The sequence below is a fragment of the Hetaerina americana genome, unplaced genomic scaffold (genome assembly GCF_022747635.1).
Source record: "Hetaerina americana unplaced genomic scaffold, ioHetAmer1.1.p SCAF_13, whole genome shotgun sequence".
In the NCBI taxonomy this organism is placed as follows: domain Eukaryota; kingdom Metazoa; phylum Arthropoda; class Insecta; order Odonata; family Calopterygidae; genus Hetaerina; species Hetaerina americana.
This window is the reverse complement of record NW_027286403.1, coordinates 4,023,637-4,043,432: the sequence shown is the minus strand read 5'-3', so window position 1 is coordinate 4,043,432 and position 19,796 is coordinate 4,023,637.

Here is a 19,796-nt window from a genome sequence, read left to right as displayed (position 1 = left end):
AATTTGAGACTAGGTGTACTAGGCCTACTTTTATGCCGGAACTATGGCTGCTACCACCTTCTCCAGGGCGAGGGGAATACTGAGGGCAAGCATAAGGGACCACGGAAGAGGGAAGGTGAGGGAGCAGCTTTTCGACTTCTATTAGCTATCTTAGAAATATTTTTGGTATATCTGCATTTAAAAATGTACTCTTAGAAGGAATCGCAAAACCATTTATACCTCATTTAAGCATTATTTATAATTATTTAAAATCTCCATAACTAACATATATTTGTCAGTTATTCTTTGATGATTCCTTTATTTGATATTACTTCTGCGAACCGCTCATCTTAAAGAATCTTGTAAACTCCTCGTAAAGTTAAAACTATATGTTCATCCAAAAATCACGAATGCTCCATCATGCTTTGCTTGTCCCATTGAGTATAACTTCAGAGTCCATTTTGAACTATAAATATATTTTAAGCGAATTTATGAATACATAATACGTAAAAATAGTCAATTAAATTATAACATTTTAATTTTTACTCTCCAATTGCGTAGGACCTTTCAGCAATACGTAGGATTCAATGCATTCTCTCCACTGTGACATGGTTAAACCCTTACAAAGGATTGCGTGCAAAGTAATATGAGATACATTACGTATATATATAATATATATGTATACGTATACCATGTATATATTAAAGCCAGTTACATATTGGCAGGAGATTTAATGCATTAGCACCCAGAATACAACCATTTCGATGAAGCCAGCGAATGAACTGCCGCCAGCGTTTCTTTCTCGGTTGTTTTAGAAATTTCTTTTTTAAGTTCTTCTCTCTCCATAAAGTGGATGTGCATTTTATGGAGGACGCTCATAAATCTTAAAAAATGTGTTTTTTTACAATTCAACTACGCGGACATTTATTCCCCCGAAATAATTCAAGACAATGTACGGCATTCAGTAATTTATTGCGAAAGCAAATAAATATCCTCGCGACACCAAATTAAAAGTGCGAGGGAAAACGTTTTTCGCGTGATAAAAGGGTCGAACCTAATGGGTCGTCTGGTTTGATGTGTTCTGCGTGCGGCCTTTTTGAGCGTGAAAATGGGGAGTGATGTTCGACAGACTCCAAGATTTTTGACACAAACTCTGTGCTCATCAGATCCATTCCCCGGTGCTCAAGACGAAATCCTCACCACAAATCCTGGATGATCTCGGGCCCACAGTGCATTTATATCCATCGCTTGGAAAAGAGAGGACCTCTCGACAAGTCTCCGCACACCCCTCGACCGTGCACACACAAGGGGAGGGGGTGGAATCCTACATTTACCACCTTACTTCCTTAACCCCCCACCCCACCCCCGATTAAAACCCTTTCCTATTCGCGGGATACATCAAAGGGTTACCCACCCGCAGTGCCAAAATATATAGCAATTACAAAGGTTGCAATTTGCAGTGCGCGTTAACTGCACGGGTTTCCAGGATGTTCTTCGACTACGGTTATCAGACGTTTTCCTTGGTGTAGATCTTTTGAATCACGGGTCTTTGAATCAGTTATCATTCTTGGTTTTGAATTGTTTCTTTGAATTTACCAATACCAACCAAAGTACATTCACCAAATCAACCCACAATCAGAGACAAGTAGAAGAGAATCGATGTCAGCGATGGGATGGAGAATAATTTGGCATGAAGCAATCTCGTGTGTGCATATAGTTGCATTGGGATCAAAAAATTAAAAAAGATGCCGATATCGTGGGAAATGGGAGAGAGGTCAGATATGTTAAGGCAAGAAAACATATTTTAGAGATAATGGGTAAGCGGTGCTAGTTTAAGGGTTAGGTTATCGAAGTATACATATATAATGTTGTTTCTGTAAATAAAGATCTGTCATGCGTCATAAGGCCTTTTATTTCATTCGTGCGTTGTGCAGGGAATGTTAAAATTTCTTGAAGTCAATTTTTTACAACGTAAATGTCATATTTTTTGTCCATTCCATCATTCGGTATTTTGGGTATTGATCGATGCCTATACCGATGACATTGGCCTGGAATTTGAATAACATATATTGGCAGGTACAATATTTTTCGATAGTCAAGTACGTCGAATCGATGTCGTATCATATTCCAGTCAAAATGTTATGCAAGAGTCTCAAGAATGGATATCTTGGAGCTTTCTAAAGGGTGGTCGTGATCTGGTACTCCAACTACATTTAGTGTATTGACATATCTTCTTGTGAAGTCAAAATTTTGAGAAACTCTTAGCACTACACATTATGTGAGCTAAATTTGACACAAGGCCTTATTTTAACAGGAACTACCATGCCAAGGGTCGATTTTAACCAAGCTAAAGTCCTAGGCAGCGATCGCTCACTCTCCACACATCTTGAATCCGCATTCAATGTATGTAAGCTCGTACTGTTAATTTTTCCATTATATCCTCTATTTTGCAATGATTTTCATTCCACGTAAACCCATATTGATGAGGAATAAAGTCTTCTGCTTTGAAACATCATGATAACTAACACATGCTATTTCAAATTCCAGAGCATTTCCATAGGAAATCTGAGCACAGTAAAAGATGCACTGTCTAGAGATATGATGACTTATGAAAGTAATGATTATTTAGGGTGGTTGAGAAAATTAAATGAAAAAATAAAGAGCAATTGAAAACACATATCAAATCCTGTAAGCGGTATAAGTGTTTTTCAAGAACCATCCATTAAACCAATAATTATTAAAGTAAAATCAAAACTTTATCCAGCTTATAATATTTTCACAGTGTGAATGAAATAATCGTCGAATTATCGTGTGGAATACAAGAAAGAACCATGTAGAATGACTTTATTTAACTAAGATATAAAAAAATTAAAAAAACTCCGAAAAAGAATAAAACACGATTAATATGCATCAGACGAATTTAGCATGATCGTGATAAATATTTTATGGATGGGTAAGCTCAAAAAATATCAGATTGAAAGTGCGTTACTTTATCGATTGGGATTCCCCGCAAAATCCCCAAACTGCCTAGCACTGAGGTCTGCGAGAGATGATCATAGACCTATAATTGAACAATATCACATTCATAAGTGCATCATACCTATTTATTTTAAAAGTTTTCATCCAATATAATCATTCAGGTGAAGTGGGCAGATAGGAACACAAATGAAGAGGTGCTTAGATGTGGTGGGAGTGGAGAGAAAGTTGTTGGAAGAGGAAGGGGCAAGGATAGGATTTTGGATGGAATAAAGGGAGGAAAGAATCATGAGGAACTCAAGAGGGGCTTATTGAAACGTTGGATGTTTACTCGTGTTTTGTTAAGAGATACATTGAAATTGGCCACCAAATATGTCATCCTTGTCCATCAGAATTGTCTACTTGTATCCATCAAAAACCTACCGTAACCGGTGGATTCCTGATAATAATAATAGTGTTTCAGGGCGGTTGGCATTCTCCGATTGCATGAATATTCGTAATTTTTTCTCATGAAATGGCGTGAATGTGTAGGAAGCATTTGATGGCAGAGATGACTCTGGAAGGTATTAACAGTATGCTCTTGGTACGAGGGCAGTGTGCTCGTGTGTGCACGCGAAAACCCTCTCGCAATTGGCCCACCCGTCTCCCCCGCCCCCTTCGCGGAAGACATTCCCGTGGAGAGTTCGCCGGCGCGTTGAAGGAGGCGGGGAGGGGGTGGAGGGTTCGGGAGGGGGACTGCTGGAAGAAAGGCCTCCAGGCGTCCTTGGGAGTAACATTCACGCGTAGGAGGTTGGGGAAAGGATCCCATTGGGTTAGGCACGACTGACTAAAGACACAACGCAATAGCCCGGCGGCTTCTCCGCCACCCCCTCCCCCTCCCCTTCCCTAGCTTCCCTCCCTCGCGTCGCCTGCGTCACATCCCCCCTGCCTCCTCGGCGCCGCCTCCATCGCAGCCTTCTCACCATCTCATTTCCGGGAAAGGCTTCGGAATCCAAAACGCAAGAGCTCTGGTGGCAGCACCGATGCCTCGCCGAGCGGGTCGGCGTTTTCGGCGCCGGCCGAGGCGGGAGAGAGCTCGACCCTCGCCCCTCGAGTCGCGACCGTACATACGCGTGTGGTGTCCTTCGCATCTCTGATTGTGGTTTCCGATTGCGCCCCCATGCTTCGCTCAGCCAGTAAGTTGGCACTCAATGGTTTCCCTTGGTACGCCGGAGATTTCCTTCCGGATTTTTCCCTTCGCGTTGACTCGCATTGGTTTAGTTTATCGGAATAAACCATAAATTTTCGGGAGTGGTTTCGAGGTGCAAATTTAAAATTTGTCCGAACGGTACAATTAGAGGGGTGCTCGAAGGAAAATTCCTTTGCGTAACTAGATTTATTTCAGATCTATGCTGAAAGATTTTGTTCTTTGCCGCATACTTAAAAATACGATATTGCTGATGATTTTATTATATCCACGAGTAAAAGCCAGAAACCGTGGAGTTTGTTGAAATAATTCGCTTTGTTTTGCTTCCGGATATGAAATACCCGGTTATACAAGGGCGGTTCAATAAGTACCCGTGTAAGAAATGAACAAACCATTTTTTCAAAAATATATTTTTTTCAACATAGTCCCCTTTTAGAAAGATACACTTCTCCCAGCATTCCGGCCATTTTTTTAACCCCTCCAAAATATAGGATTTGTCGAACTCTCCAAAATACGCCTCTGTCTCGGCGATAACTTCCTCGTTTGAGCTATTTTTTTCCCGCGAGCCATTTCTTCATGTTAGGGAATAAGAAAAAGTCGTAGGGAGCCAGATCGGGTGAATACGGGGCGTGCGGCAGCAATTCATAACGTAGTTCATGCAGTTTTCTAAGTTGACAGCCGGATCAGCTTGTTGTCCACCGTGAGCAATCGCGACACGCATCGGGCCGACAATTTTTTCATCGCCAACTTATCATGTAAAATATTAATTGCCGTACCGGTCGACACACCCACGGCCTCTGCTACTTCGCGCACTTTTGTTCGTCGATCAGCGAGAATCATGGGGTGGACTTTTTGAATGATTTCCTCGGTAACCACGTCTGCCGGGCGTCCTGGTCGCTCCTCATCAAAAACATTTGATGTTCGCCCACGTTTAAATTTGTTGAACGAATATCTAACTGTGGTCATAGATGGCGAAGTGTCCCCATAAACAGCATCCAACTTATCTTTTATCTTTTAACCTCGCGTTTCTTCCCATCCAAAAACAAAAAGTGAATTACCGAACGATACTGCTCTTTTTCCATCTTAGCGAAAATCACGAAACACGTCTTACTCGAATGGCTGCTAAATCAAAACTAACCTTTAAATCAGTCTGAAATTTGTTTCACCGTCGTTTGATGGATGGCAGCACACGATGATAAGATAAACTTCCCTCGGGAACGCCCTTTGTCGTCAAACACGGGTATTTATTGAACCACTCTCGTACACTTTCAGTTGAGTTGTTCTGATGGCCAAGTCTTTTTTCCCTGCTAACGTAGTCATAACATTTTTCGGTAGTAAAAGTTTTACATAGTTTTTTAATTCTCAGATTTAACGGCCCCTCGGGCTAAACAGGAACACGGATCCAAGTTGGACGAGGGGCTTGCTCGCTCGGGCCCCAAGAAATCACGCCGAGTGAGTTGCAGTTGCGTGGGTAGGCCTTAGGGAGCCGGGGAGTTGTCGAGAGCAGAGATGGGGAGAGTCCCAAGGCTCACCGAACCCTTTATCTCTCAAATTTGGACGGAAAGTACTAAACGTCACATCAGAATTACCTTTAGGGAATTATTCTCGCACAGTTATCCCTTAAATGTTTCATCCTTCCAATTATGTGACTTAAAGAATTTTCTTGTGCAATCAATGCTTTCATATTCAGATCAACACGCGATATTGAATGTTTCCCGTTAATTAGTAGTTAGTTAGCAGTAATTCTCCCATAATCATTACCATTTAATGATTGGTGCTGTATACGTAATTCAAATTCTTAGCCCAACATTTTCGTGCTCAGACTGTTAATGTGCCTGGAATGAAATATTCCCACACAAAAACAAGCAGTACAGAGAAGCATTTTCATGATATTTTTCTTTTAATCAAGATCATCAGAGGCGAAAATTAATAAAACCTCCAAAATTGTCGGCTACGGAAGTAATTGCGTCTGACAACACGTTGGGTAACTTTTAAGACCATTATTTCACTGCAGGTTAGCCAAAAGCAGAGCGTCCCAGAGAGGTTCGATATCAATATTTTTGGGGACAATTAGAGAAGAAATTGCCTTCCGTATATTATCACGGATATTGGGATAAATTGCCATATAAGTACGATAAAATTTGCTGTCATCCAAGAAAATAAAAATGAAAAATGTTTCCAATATTCCAATTTTGTTTAAGGCTCCCATTGTAATTGTATTTTTCAGAACTTGCTTGGTTATTACGCAAAGGGGAGATTCAAAACCATTAACGCATTGAAGTGGGGTATGAACGATTAAGTTTGAGGAACTCAGGATTAAATTAGTAGGTTAGGTTTCAGTATGGAAAGGAGGCAATGAGTTATTTATATCTAGAGCAGTGAAATAATTATTTCTTCGAGTGAACTGAAGTCAGGGAGATCATTGGCATCGAATTGGTAGATAATCATTTTCCAAGAGAAAAAGGGCTTTGGTCACTATAATATTTTTAAGATCGTCTATGTTTTACGTTGGTTAATTGTATACGAAAAATAATCAAGGGTGTGAAAGTGAATTTGAGAGGTCAACCAAAACCACTTTCACCCTATATTTAATTTTAATTCCTGACATATTTCAATTTGCGTCGAGTTTCGTTTTGAATTGAACTTACATACACAATACACTTGATGAGATTATGGCCAATCGACTTCATGTGACAGGATTAGAAAAATTATTCTGTCAGAATTGCAATTTGCACACTTTGGAGGAACACAGAACGAGAATAATATGCCGTGAAGTGACTTTCTTTTCTACTGTCAAGAAAGAGGCATTTTTCACACTTAATAATCGGGTTTGATCAAATGGTTCGACATCAGCAGATACCCTCGATACGTTTAACTCCATTCCTTTGATACAAATATAGGTTTCCCTTAGAGGACTGAGAAGCACTAGGGCTAAGACTGAAAAATTTACTAGACCTAAATAACCTGTTAGTCTTGGATATTTTGTACTGGAAGAAACCATAAGTTTAGGGTTTGAATCCCACCTCTGGTATCGCCATATGTCACTCCCACTTTTTTCTTCCTTGGAAAAGCAATGTGATCGCTGTGAATGGCAAACACGCACGTAAACACTGTCAGCGTATATTTCTAAATTCGACTGAACGTTTTGGACACAGCAAATCTATCTCTCTGGCGTGTGTAAATATATTAATGGAAATGAAACCATGGCACACGATAAAGATTTAGCCACCTTACATGACGCTCCTTCCCAAATACTGAGCCCTCACCTTCCTCCCCTCAGTTTCTATTCAATATTAAAAATCTTGTATTATCCAAAATACTTCTCCATTCAGTAAACGTTTCCACCTTTCAGAACAAAAGCACTCCTATGGCCCCCGGCTTATGCCAACCTTATTTTTTGATAGCCTGGAACAATCTTTCCTATCTGCCCATACTTTCGTGCTAATTTTAATGGACCCTATATACGAGTATCAGTGTTATTTTTCACATTTGAACCCATGGAATATACTCCATTAATGCGTTCATTTCAAGTTTCAACTCATTTTTTCTCATTTGATATCACTTAATCCCTCGCTGACTCTTTTATCATATTCCTTGCAATAGATATTTACCTTCAGAACCATGCATCCTAAACAGAATCACAAATAAAACCGACGAATTACAAGTGAAAGTCTGCACTGTAATATTCACCATCCCTTCCATGCAAAGCGGTCCATCCCCTATCCGATTTTCATCAGGGGCATTACATTTGGAGAACGCCCACACATACACAGTAAATAGATACCTTGATAACATGCAGCCAATGCAAATGGACCGTGTATGTCCGGGACATCAAAGAAAACATATTCCTCCTTCCCCATACGCACTTCAAGCTCCAAAAAGGCAACACCCCACACAGTCAATCTATACGCAAACTAATTCCATGGAATGCATACTAGCTATGAAATTTTACTGAATGATTTGTATTCAATTTAAAAATAGTAGTGAAATAACCTCCTCCCTATTCTCGCAATTCCTTCTGCATTATTCAAATGTCCCGCAAAACTAAAAATCATTTTAAAACCCACCAACCCGTCGCCAGACCATCGTGTCACCTTACTCCATCGAGCGTTGTCCCGCGACCACTCTTAGGCGTCCCGTCACCTCTCATCCGTTCCCCCCTCCCCGCCTCCCAAGTCCCCTGCACTCTCACGTCACCTGCTAACTCCAATTCCACGTCGGCAGTTTCCCCAAAATTGTCATCTGAATCCTCATTGGTAAACTTTGCCCCTCGTATTATATTGGATAATGTATAACTTCACTCTCCCTGTACGAGGGTAATCTCACAAGTACCCGACCTAACAAAGAGAACACAACCATTTTGTAAAAAAATGTATTTATTTTTCAAAATTATCTCCTTTCAGCTCAATATACTTTTCCCAGCGATGTTCAATAAGTTCGATATCGATTTTTATAACAAGAACTGTCTTGCTCCTCGAAATTGCCCCACAAACATGAATTACTCTTTGCCATCACTCGATAAAACCCCACAGCCCCTCCATTTCTCTTCACACAAATTTAACAAATCTACACCCCCTGACTACATTTCTCTTTATGTGTTTACTAAATTCCCTCCCCCCGTCATCTTCCTTACAATCCGAGTGTCTATTCCAACCGTTCCGGTCCTCTCCTGGGTCTTCTTTTAATCTGCTTCCGAATCAGTTGGGCAAGGATTTCGTTGGATGACACCTGGTCCAGAGGGTCGAGTCCCGTAATTTTCAGGAATAGTTATCTCTATGTTTTCGTCCATATTAACTATGGCACTAATGTTTTCTCGTTGGCAACCTAGATGGTGTTTTTAAAGTGACACCATCTCTGAAACGCCCATTCCTCAGAGGAACAGACGCTGTATGGACTATCTTTGTTCTGTCTGCCACCCTTTTGTACCTGCCATTCCACTACGCATAAGTGTGTGTGTGTGTGTGTATAAATATAAACGATACCAAAGGTATTCACTCACTGCAACAATTTTAGATTGTAAATAATCATTCGCCTTGACCGGGATTCGAACCCGCATCCCTCAAAGTCTAGCCGAGTGCTTTAGTCAGTTAAGCTATCGAAATTTTTTTAGGGACTTTAAGATGTTGTGACGAAATACCGTGCATACAATGTCACTGGCATTTGTAGCCGTGCGCGAAGCGCCACAATCGACGAGGTTAAAGCCAACTTTTAAACCCTTAGGTTGCTTTACCTTTGACAAATTCCAAGAAACTGCGGGAGATACCGCAACAGCAACATTTGACGGAGTCCTACGCTAATCTGCATTACAATGCAACTATATGCATCTTAACGGATGACTCCGTCAAAATTTACTGCTGCGGCATCTTCCGTAGTTTCTGGGAATATTCACTCACAACTGTAAAGTGAATTCCTGCAGAATCCAATTCGCATTGATTGAAGGAAATGAGATTAAGTTGCCTGGATTTGAGCGGCTAAAATATTAGCGCACTTGAACGGGAAAAGTTATCTATCTCGTCGTCGGAATGAATATCCTTGAATTGCACTCTTTGAGCACGGAATCCCACGCACAACAGAACAAAAGAGCGCTTCGTCACGCGCGTTTCCGGACATATTTCCCCTACTCTTCCTCCCCACCACCCCATTACGTGAAGAGGGGTGGGCTCGTGTCGCGGGACACTGAATGCATCTGGAAGGATTATTCGACTTAGTCGAAAGAGTGAGGTTTGGAGAGGGAGAGTGAGGGATTCCCTCGGCTCGCGGAAATGTCACCTCCGAAATGACTGCGTGGGAAGGGATTTTGTTAATTCTTTTCGGGCAAGAATGTTTTCGCCGTCCCTTGAAAACATGTCGTGAATACCGAGTAAATTGGTTCATTTTCTTTGCTAAGGTACCCATCCTTTTTTTGCCTTGTTAATGAATAAATAGTAAATTTAATTTTTAGATTAATTCTAAAGAATATGAAGCGTTTTCCTCATTATACTGCTTCACTTTGATTAAAGGAAATATTAGTTGAATGGTTGGATTTTATACTTCATTTGATAATCAACGATTTACCTACTGCAGTCATTATTCCCCGACATAATGATAGTCAAAACTCGCCAAGTAGGCAAATTTTGTCTTTTTAAATCGCGGATATCGATTGTTAAGGCAGCCAGGAACTGTTCGTAAAGTCATTTGGTATTACATAATATTATACTCGTACACATGACTCATTTTTTAACCATCATTTTTCAAATTTTTTTTTATAAATTCGACTGAAAAGAATTATATTCCCATTACTTTATTCAAAGTAAGAATTCCAAAAGATTTTAGTCTCTCCGGTAATCCCCACAATCTGAATTATGACTTAACCGAAAAGTTAGATGCAAACTATTAGAAACGTTTAATGTTGCGTAACATATGGAAATTATGGGCAGTGATTGGAGTTTCTGTATTCGTGACCAAATACACCCTCGGCGATATGAATGGTGAAAGGGGCGGACATGGAGAGTCTATTGAAATTGCGTTTTTCCGGAGCAATATTTTCCCTTGAATTGAATTTCATGGCATTGGTATTAACTTTATCAACCAATGCCTGATTGTTTAATAAGATTATTTCCTCCTGAAAATAAAAAAAATTAAGGAAGGAAATAAGGTAAAACTGCGAGTGAAATAAATCGAGGAATGGTTTTGTCACAACTGTGGACAAAAATTTTAAATAATTAACCTAATAACCAGCTAAACGAATGGAAATACAATATGGAAATATCTACGTCAAAGCGTTGTTTTTGTTTCCCTCTTGAACCAATTAATCCTTTTCACGATTTTTTTCAAATTGTTAATCTTGAAATATTGCCAGAAATGTGCAAAATTTAATGCGCTTCATTTTTTAACTATTTAATTGGAACAAATGTATAGTTACTCTAATATAGTATTATTAATAAACATGAGCTTTCCACTTATCATTAAAATATTCATTACCGTATTTACTTATCGGCAACTACATATACCCCTGTAGTATCTACTCGTCTCGTTCACCACCTGTGAGAAAACTAAGGACTTGATCCGACATTTTCTGTTTTTTTTTCCGACAAGTATCCCGATATTCCGTTTGTTCATGCTTTTTTGGTGCACAGAGAATTGTTTGAGGTTTTTTTCAAAATTCACGATACTGAAGGAAAATTTGCTTGCAAGTTGAAGTTACTGCTTGTTAGACAGGGCGTTACATTTAACAACCATTACGGATCCCTAAAACAATTCAATCAAATCGCTCGCCTATTTGAAGTGATTTTCGTCTATTAGTACCGCGCTAGGAAAATTTGAGGCAACGCTCAATTGAAATGAAAATAACTCAAACTTCACTATTTATCAAAATTATTCGATATATAGTCTTGTTTAGTACTTGTTAAATTCTATTAGTGGAAGGTTACCTGATCGCTAAAGCTAAGGCAAATAAAGGAGTCTTATGTGATGATGTTGAAACAGTTCGATCTGTCAACAGCTCGCTATCGTGTGACCAAACACCTGCAGTATGGTGTCAATGGTATGAACGAAAGCTCCTTGCTGTTTGTTGAACCCCAGACACGCAGAGGTGCAAGACATGGGTTTCGACATGCAAGATGCAGGGTTACAATTTTCGTGTGCCTTCGATAAAGCGAAATGTTCCTCCTTAAAAGAAGTTGTATCTATAACATTTAGGAACTTGTGTCTAAACCTAAGTTCGCATACTACCGTAATTTATTTGTTTTTTTTGTTGCTATCAATCAGAACATTCTCTTTAGAGACTAAAGAGAATGTTTAATTAATGAAAGATTAAATTTAGAGACATCCTTTGAATATTTTTCTGTAAGGCCCAAGTATCAATGTAACGCAATATCAACGCAACCTAGCGGCTCTCACGATCAAAATAAATAATACCTGAATAAACCTTTATCCGCTACACTATATTATAACTAAGACATCAGAAATAGCTTTGGATAAATTATCATGGTAAAGTATTTCCGAAAGTAAAACCAGAGTAAAGGTTGCAACTTAGTTTCCTGAATTGATTAGTTCTATTTCAGAGAGAGAGAGGGAGAGAGATAGCCTTGACCTGGTGGCAGAGCTCTTGTGCGTTTTGATAGCCCCTAGAGCTGAACTGCTGGGAGCAATGATATTTGCTCCTGATACAACCATCCATGTCAGAGGGGTCGAATATTAGGATCTGGATGTTAGGTAGTCCACTCAGTGCCTGTTCCTCTCTACGGCTATTTAAATGGTGGAGTCATATTAATAAAAGCATTAATGAGGAAAGCAACGGTAATCCACCAAAATTACGTATCCAAAGAATGTTGCGATGGACTCTATAGCAAACTTGAATCATGGTAACTACGAGACTTTGTCCAATAGATCGTGTGTCCTGCCCAGTAGTGGGAGAATTAAGGCTTCCGCGGTGGCCAACTTACAAAATCATTGCAAAGGAAAGGAGACATGAGCAGCACGGAAGGCACAGAAGTATTTCTAACCTGAGTGGTTAGAAAAAAGACAGAAAAAGTTAGGAAAACAGGCAGGAAAATTAGAAAATATAAATCAAGAGAAGGGGAAAGGAACAATACACATACAATATATACGGTGTGTATATTTTAGGGCTTCTCGATGTTAGATGGAAAAATAGCGGGGATTACTGGAGCTACAGTTACGGAGAGTTTTCAGAGTGAGTCAGACGCTTTTGACGCGAGTGATAATCAAAAGCATCAGGTAACGCTGTCTCATCCTGTACAGTGGAGGGAAAGAGACCCAGCGAGAGGTGGCAATGATATTGAATAAAAATGCAGGAAAAAACATGGTAAATATAGAGAAAACGCACTACAGGGTACTATTTGTAGAAATAAAAGGTGAGCCAATGAAATTGGTCTGTGTTCAGGTTTACCTACCATCAGGCAGTAGGGAGAAAGACGTCGATGGGGTATACGATCAATTAGAGGGAAAGATAATGGGTGTACATGGAGGGAAATATTTGATAGTGATGTCGGAATAGCACGCAACGGCAGGCGAATGAAGAAAGAGTAGTGAGGTGGGGAACTGCGGTTTGGGAACGAGAAATTACCATGAAGAGAAATCGATAGAGTACTGCTGGAGACAGCGGTTAATTAAAACGAACAGGTGGTTCAAACACCACAATAGGCGTAGGTATAGATGGAAAATGCTCTGAGATTCACAGAGATAATATTTACACTTTATAATGGTTAGACGCAGATTTAGGAACAGCTTGATTAATTGGCACAGCCTCCCGGGCTTGCAGTTTCAGATCAAGGTTTAGAAGCAATGAAGTGTAGCGTTCAATGAAAATAGGTAAAAGAGAGTAGGCGGATTAGGAAAAGGAATGTAGAAGTATGAACCGGAATGACAAAAAAATTATGGGGAGATAAAGAAGGCTAGGCACTCTAGAAGAAAAGTGAGGATACACACGTATATCATCAAAGGAATATCGAAAGCGGAAACTGGAACTATAGGAACAGCAAAAAGGATAGACGCAAAAAACCGTGGATTACGGACGAGATTATTAGGAAGATAGACGAGAGAAGGACATGGAAGAATGTGTACCCAGATTTAGGTAGAAGGGAGAATTAAGTGTTAAATAATAAACAAGGAGGGAAAAAATTAGAGTAAAATAATCATGGTGGAAGATGTAGTGCGAGTATTTATAAAATTAACAACCCCAAGAAGTTAATATTGCACTATACAGGAAAATGAAGGCACACTCAGGGAGTAAAAAGTAGAGATCCGCATTAAAATCGGAGACAAATGGAATTAAGTCTGACTTCTCACGCAGCTAAAATGGCTCTAAGAATCATCAATTGTCGGATGAAGGGCGTAACAATGAAAACTTACGTCATAATCAGTTTTTTTTCAAGAAGGGGAGACACACGCGTGATACCATCGAAGGAATGAAGGTATTAATAGAGATGAATATAAAATTGTATTTGGATGTAATTTTTTTTGTTTCTTAGATATCGAAAAGCCGAATCATGGAGTGCATTGGCTTGAGTTATTGAATGTATTGCAGAAAAAATGAGCAGACTTGACGGACATCAGACTTATCCGTAACCTGTACTTTCTCAGGTGCGAGTGGTGGGGGATGGAAAGTCCGGATGGGCAGTGTTAGGAAGAGGAGCAAGGCAGGGCTGTCCACTATCGCCTTTCCTGTTCAATGTACATTTACATTGAACAGGAAAGGTGATAGTGGAAATTATTAAAGAAGTATGGGATGAGTTTGAGATATGGAATAGGGAATGGAAGTCCGTGGGCAATTCATGAAATCAATTTTGCGGGTGATCAAGCTTTAGTTTGCCATTTAGCCATGTGGTTACAGGTATTTCTGAGCGCAGTGGACAGGCAGTGAGATGGGTATGGGATGAGAATAAATGTTAGCGAAATCAAACTCACGTGGTTTTCAAGAAAGAGGTTAGCTAAGTCAAATAGAAGTAAAACAGGGGTGTGTATAATCCCCTCTACTCTTCACAGTAGGTATAAAGGAAACCATAAAAGGGTAGTAGTTTTTAGGGGAGGCGAAGGGCAGCTGAGGTCATTTGCGCAATTTAGAGATGGACGGGAAAGGATGAAGAGTGGAGAGAAATCCGGCGTCGGCATTTGCCTACACTTAACAAAAGGTGCCGACAGGTCCTCAGTTTAACGTCCCATCTGACGGACGACGTACTCACTTAAAGGGCTTTCCACAAAACACCTCAAGCAGTGATCGAGATACCACTGTAATATATTTTCCGCCTCCGGGATTCAAACCCGGACCTTCTCAGTGGAATTCCAGTATGTTATCCACCACAATAACCCGATCTCCACGATTAAAGAGGTATGGGAAGAACGGGAGATGGGAACGAAAGTCGGTTGGGAATTTATAAACTCAGGTTTGCTCTAGTTTGTCAGTCAGACAAGAGATTCCAAACTCCCCTGAGTGCGCTTGAATGTTGGTGCGATAGGTAGGCATAGGATGAGAATATATGTAGACTAAACAAAGATCATGAGGTTTTCAAGAAAGAGAAAAGATAGGTAAAATATTAGAATAGAACAATTTTAGAGATAAAATACATTTGCCTTGACGGGGATTCGAACCCGGATCCCTCGATATCCGGCCTGCTTGGGGGCAACCCCAAAATCACGGAGTGTAAGAGGACGCCTCGGTAGCTTAACTGGATAAAGAACTCGGCCGGATTTCGAGGGATCCGGGTTCCAATCCCGGTCAAGGCGAATGATTCTTAAACTCTGAAGTTGTTCCGTTGTAATGCACATTTAGCTGATGACTCCGTTAATGGTTACTGTCGCAGCATCTCCCGCACTTTCATGGAATTAATATAGGAGTTCATAAAATGTAGCAGTTGGGTCAGTTTAGTTATCTTGGAAGTGTTCTGTACCAAAATTGTCGACGTAGTAGTAGGGACATAAGGATAAGAATTACACTAGGCAGAGACTTTCACGAGTAGAGGATTATTGATGGCAGGGAGTAGATAGATAGAGGTCTTTATTTGGGCGAAATTGAGACTAATGGCCCCTTCTTCCATTTAACCCAGCGTCGTATGCATACCATATTAGACAGAAAATTTATAATTACAAGCATACATACATATAAATACATATAGACAGACATACATATGTGATTTGCACATCGAAAAAAATATATATATATATATACATGCATCCATATATACATACAACAACATATATAAATTAAGTATACACATAAATATACACAGATACTCAAACTAAATGACAGTGAAGAAAGAGAAAAATAAAATAGGGAAAGTCTTCGAAAAGAATGAAGTTTGTGGGAAAAGCTAGGGAGAGCGTCGCATTGCTCACCTAGTAAAAACCCACGCAGGAAAAGGTGGTTGGTTGGTACTCGGGGACCAGAGGGAATAACTTTTGCTCAAAAGTTGGAATTTTCCAAGAAACTCCTTTAAAAAATATATTATTCAATTGGAACATCCATAAATGATGTTTTTCCAAAAAATGGCAGCCGGAGTCAGTTGCGGATTGCTGCCGATGTACGAGTGTTGTACTCTGTGAAAGATTAAACGATCAGATATAGCGGTCGTGAAAATAATTCTTTCGTCCTTTGGGTCCTCGCTTCACTGCAAAGTTTGGAAATCGCCCCCTTGGGAACCTCACACCTCTTCCTACGGTAAGCAAGGGAATCCAACACCATAAGTAGAAAGTCTGTGGGTGGGGAGTTGCCTTGACCGAGCCAGATGAATGAGGAGGCGAAGGCAAAATCCGTGAAATTCAATCAATCTAATGATAGGAGCCATCTGTTCAGAAGATCAGGTATGATTGCCTCGGGCTCCGAGTCTTTTGACATTGATCCCCCATCGCCACAAAGCGTGTCCTTCTGCTCGACGCAATCGGAATGAATGCAGAACTAAGCAAGTGAAATCGCAATTACATATTTTCCGGTCATTATGGATAGTTAACATAATGCCAGGAATACACTAAAATATTTGTCAGTGAATTCTCTAACGAGGGATTTTATCCTCTCACATAATGATCATTTTCCTGACTTTCCCGAAATTTCCTTACTTTTCAGTGGTTCTAGTCACCTTGATTGAGGCATATGATATTTGGGTTGATTACGGGTAAAACGGTGGAATCACATATTCCTATATTCGATGGTTTTGTCGCATCTTGCTCAAATATATTACAAAAGTTAGTTTAAAGAAACGTGTGAATTTCCTTTTAGAGATTTCCTCTCTTCTTCACTTTTGTGACTGAGATCAACTTACTCGGATCGGAATTTCTAAATTGATTCCCATAAAGTATTAAGGTGAAAATGAATTCTCAGAGTTACCCAGAGCTCGAAATGTAAACATTTCGCGGTTTGAAGATACCACTGATACACTTCTTCACAATCTCGTTACATCTCACCTTGTCAATTAGGTTAAACTACGGAAAATTATTCGGACACAATTTCAGCCCCCTCCTCGTGCTTCTTTTAAATGTTTAAGGCAGTAAACTCTTCAGGGCCTAGCTATTTCCAGCTTAAATCCTTCCCATCGAGTTAAGGTAGAAGGGTATTCTGTAACTACTACTGAAACACGTAACACATCGTGTAGTCACATGTATATACAATGTTTATTAAGAAAAGAGGTTAATATTTCTCACTATGTAGCGATAATAACAGAAAATTATTACTGGGGCAACCCGATCTTAACTTAAATAAAAAAGGCTTATGCACACACGAGCGAGACTGGCAGTGACTTCTTGGTTTAAAAATGATACGCAGTGCCCATGCAAATAAATATTTCTCGTCATTTTAAATCACAGAAACCAGCGGGTCTTTGTCTTTAGCTTTTAATGGAACTCGCCGCTGGCTGAAGAGTCATCTCTTTCCTGGTGAGTGATTAGCTCTAATTCCTCGTGGTTCCTCGGTTCTGCTGTCGCGGTGGGGTGCTTTCCGCTTTGCCCCCTGGGGTCCAGTGGGCCGCTCTCCTCCCGCTCTCTAATAACGTTCGCGTGGGCGAGGGCTGTCAATTATTCTCCTCAATTTGACATTAAACTTCATCAGCACTAAACTGTGGTCGCAATCCGCGACTGCTTCCGGGAAATTGTCAGCTGATCACGAAAATCCTAAATTAATGTCTAGAAATAGTATAATGCGACAGATTTTTCCTTCGATCCCTGAGAATTTTGAATGTGTCCTTAAGCCTACTGTGTCATTTAAACCAGGCGTTGATTATAATTAAACTCTTCCTCCTGCCCGAATGCAATTTCCTCCTCGCGGGCAGTATTTTCTCATGAACCACTCCCTCCTCTCTCACTCCCGTCTTTCCCTTCGCCTACTAATCTATTCCAATCTCTCGTTACTAACAAATGTTTTCTTCTTGGTACGACCGAAAGAATTGGCCCAATTGGTTATACATACTATCCATTGGTATCTGCCTATTACTACCTGTAGGCATGCACGCCGGAATGCCCACTGTATTGAACGGATCAGCAATTTTCTAATAATTATACTCTGGAATTTACTTGTTCCACGTTCATTACCCTACTCTTCAGTTTCCTACTCGGTGTGATGGCTTCCACACGCTTACTCTCAACCTCTTCACCACATATTACTCCGTAACCGTTGCTCCAAAATTCTCCACCATTATTTCTGTCACCTCACTTAGGTCCATGCTTTCTCTCTCCTATAACCGACGTTTCCATGCAGATCTAACTTCATATTCTCTTATAGTAAAGAAAAGCTAGAAAACTGGTCTATTACATTGAAAGGTACTGTGAAGTTAGCTCTTTGAAACATGAAAATTATATTGATCACAACTTATTATTGTATACGCATATGTGTATGCATAATATATTTTTGCATATACTTGTACAACTTCAAATTTCAATTATTGAGTATAAAAGGTCTATCCCTAAAGTAGTAGGATCGAGTCGATCAAATAATTGTGTTGCAAGAATTGATATTTCACTCAAAAGTCTTCGAAGAAGCACCTTTTGGCTTCCACACACCGCTGCTAGCGGTTTTCCACGCCTCGTACACTTACGTTCTTTCAGCACAAATTTGAGGCAGGGAAAGAGGAAGAAGTCTGGTTCATAATTGCTTTAAAAATTTGGATCCTCACTCTCACGGTCGAGAAGCTTTTGGCAGATCCGCGTGCGAGTTTCCTTTTGCTCGTCCGAAAGTCCTCCCGGCACCAACTTCGCACACACCTTTCTCATGCCCATATTTTCGGCCACCAATAAATGCACATCACTTTCAGGGATGCCAAGTTCATCAGAAACTATGCAAACAATTAACCTGCAATCTCTGTCTAACAAAGCCTTCACTCTTGCAAGATTTTCGTCACTTTCTGAGGTTGATGGGCCTCGAGAACGTTTAGCGTCTCTAACCTCCCATAACAACTTTTGCCACTGGAAAAATCCGATATATCCATGCCGTTATCACTCTTCAGCTGCCTTGATTATGTCACGAGTCTCTTTCCCGGTCTTGACGAGTTTCACGCAAAATTTGATGGCGTAGCGCTGTTCCAATTAGAAAATTAATGACGGAGCGTAACGAGGTCATCTTATAGAGGTTTTGCAAACGAACGCTCCGCACTACGCAGAGGTTAGGAGCCAATTACCACCAGCCTCCAACCTTTCCTGAGACTCCCCTCCCTCGATCCCAGTCAGAGAAACCGCCGCTCGTCCGTCCGTCTCTCCGGGAAAAAAATAAGTCCTACTACTTTTAGGACAGACCTTGTGAATTCTCTCGTTGTTCTAAGTAATATTCTCGTAAATTACTTTGTCCAGATCCCAAGCATAAAATATTTGGTTCCTCACCGAAATATTGCCAGATATCTAAAGCTTTGACCGTTTGTACCGACAGTATGTGAAACATCTTCTGAGCGATCTATAAACTCTATTGTAAATTGCATCCGTGAAGTCAATAATTAAAACAACTGACACAAAAATGCACATGAATATCAATCATTGGGTACACTAAATGTGCTACATCAAAAATAGAACCGAGAAAAGCATTCCGACATCTTACATTTGCTCAAGAATGATTACTTCGTGTTGAGTCTCCGCGACAGCCCTCCTTGTCGGAACTTTTGTGATAGGGATGATTGACGTTGAATTGGAAAAGTGCAGTCTGAGAATCCGGCCCTATTATGACGTTGCGCCGGGACGAAGGGGTGAAGCC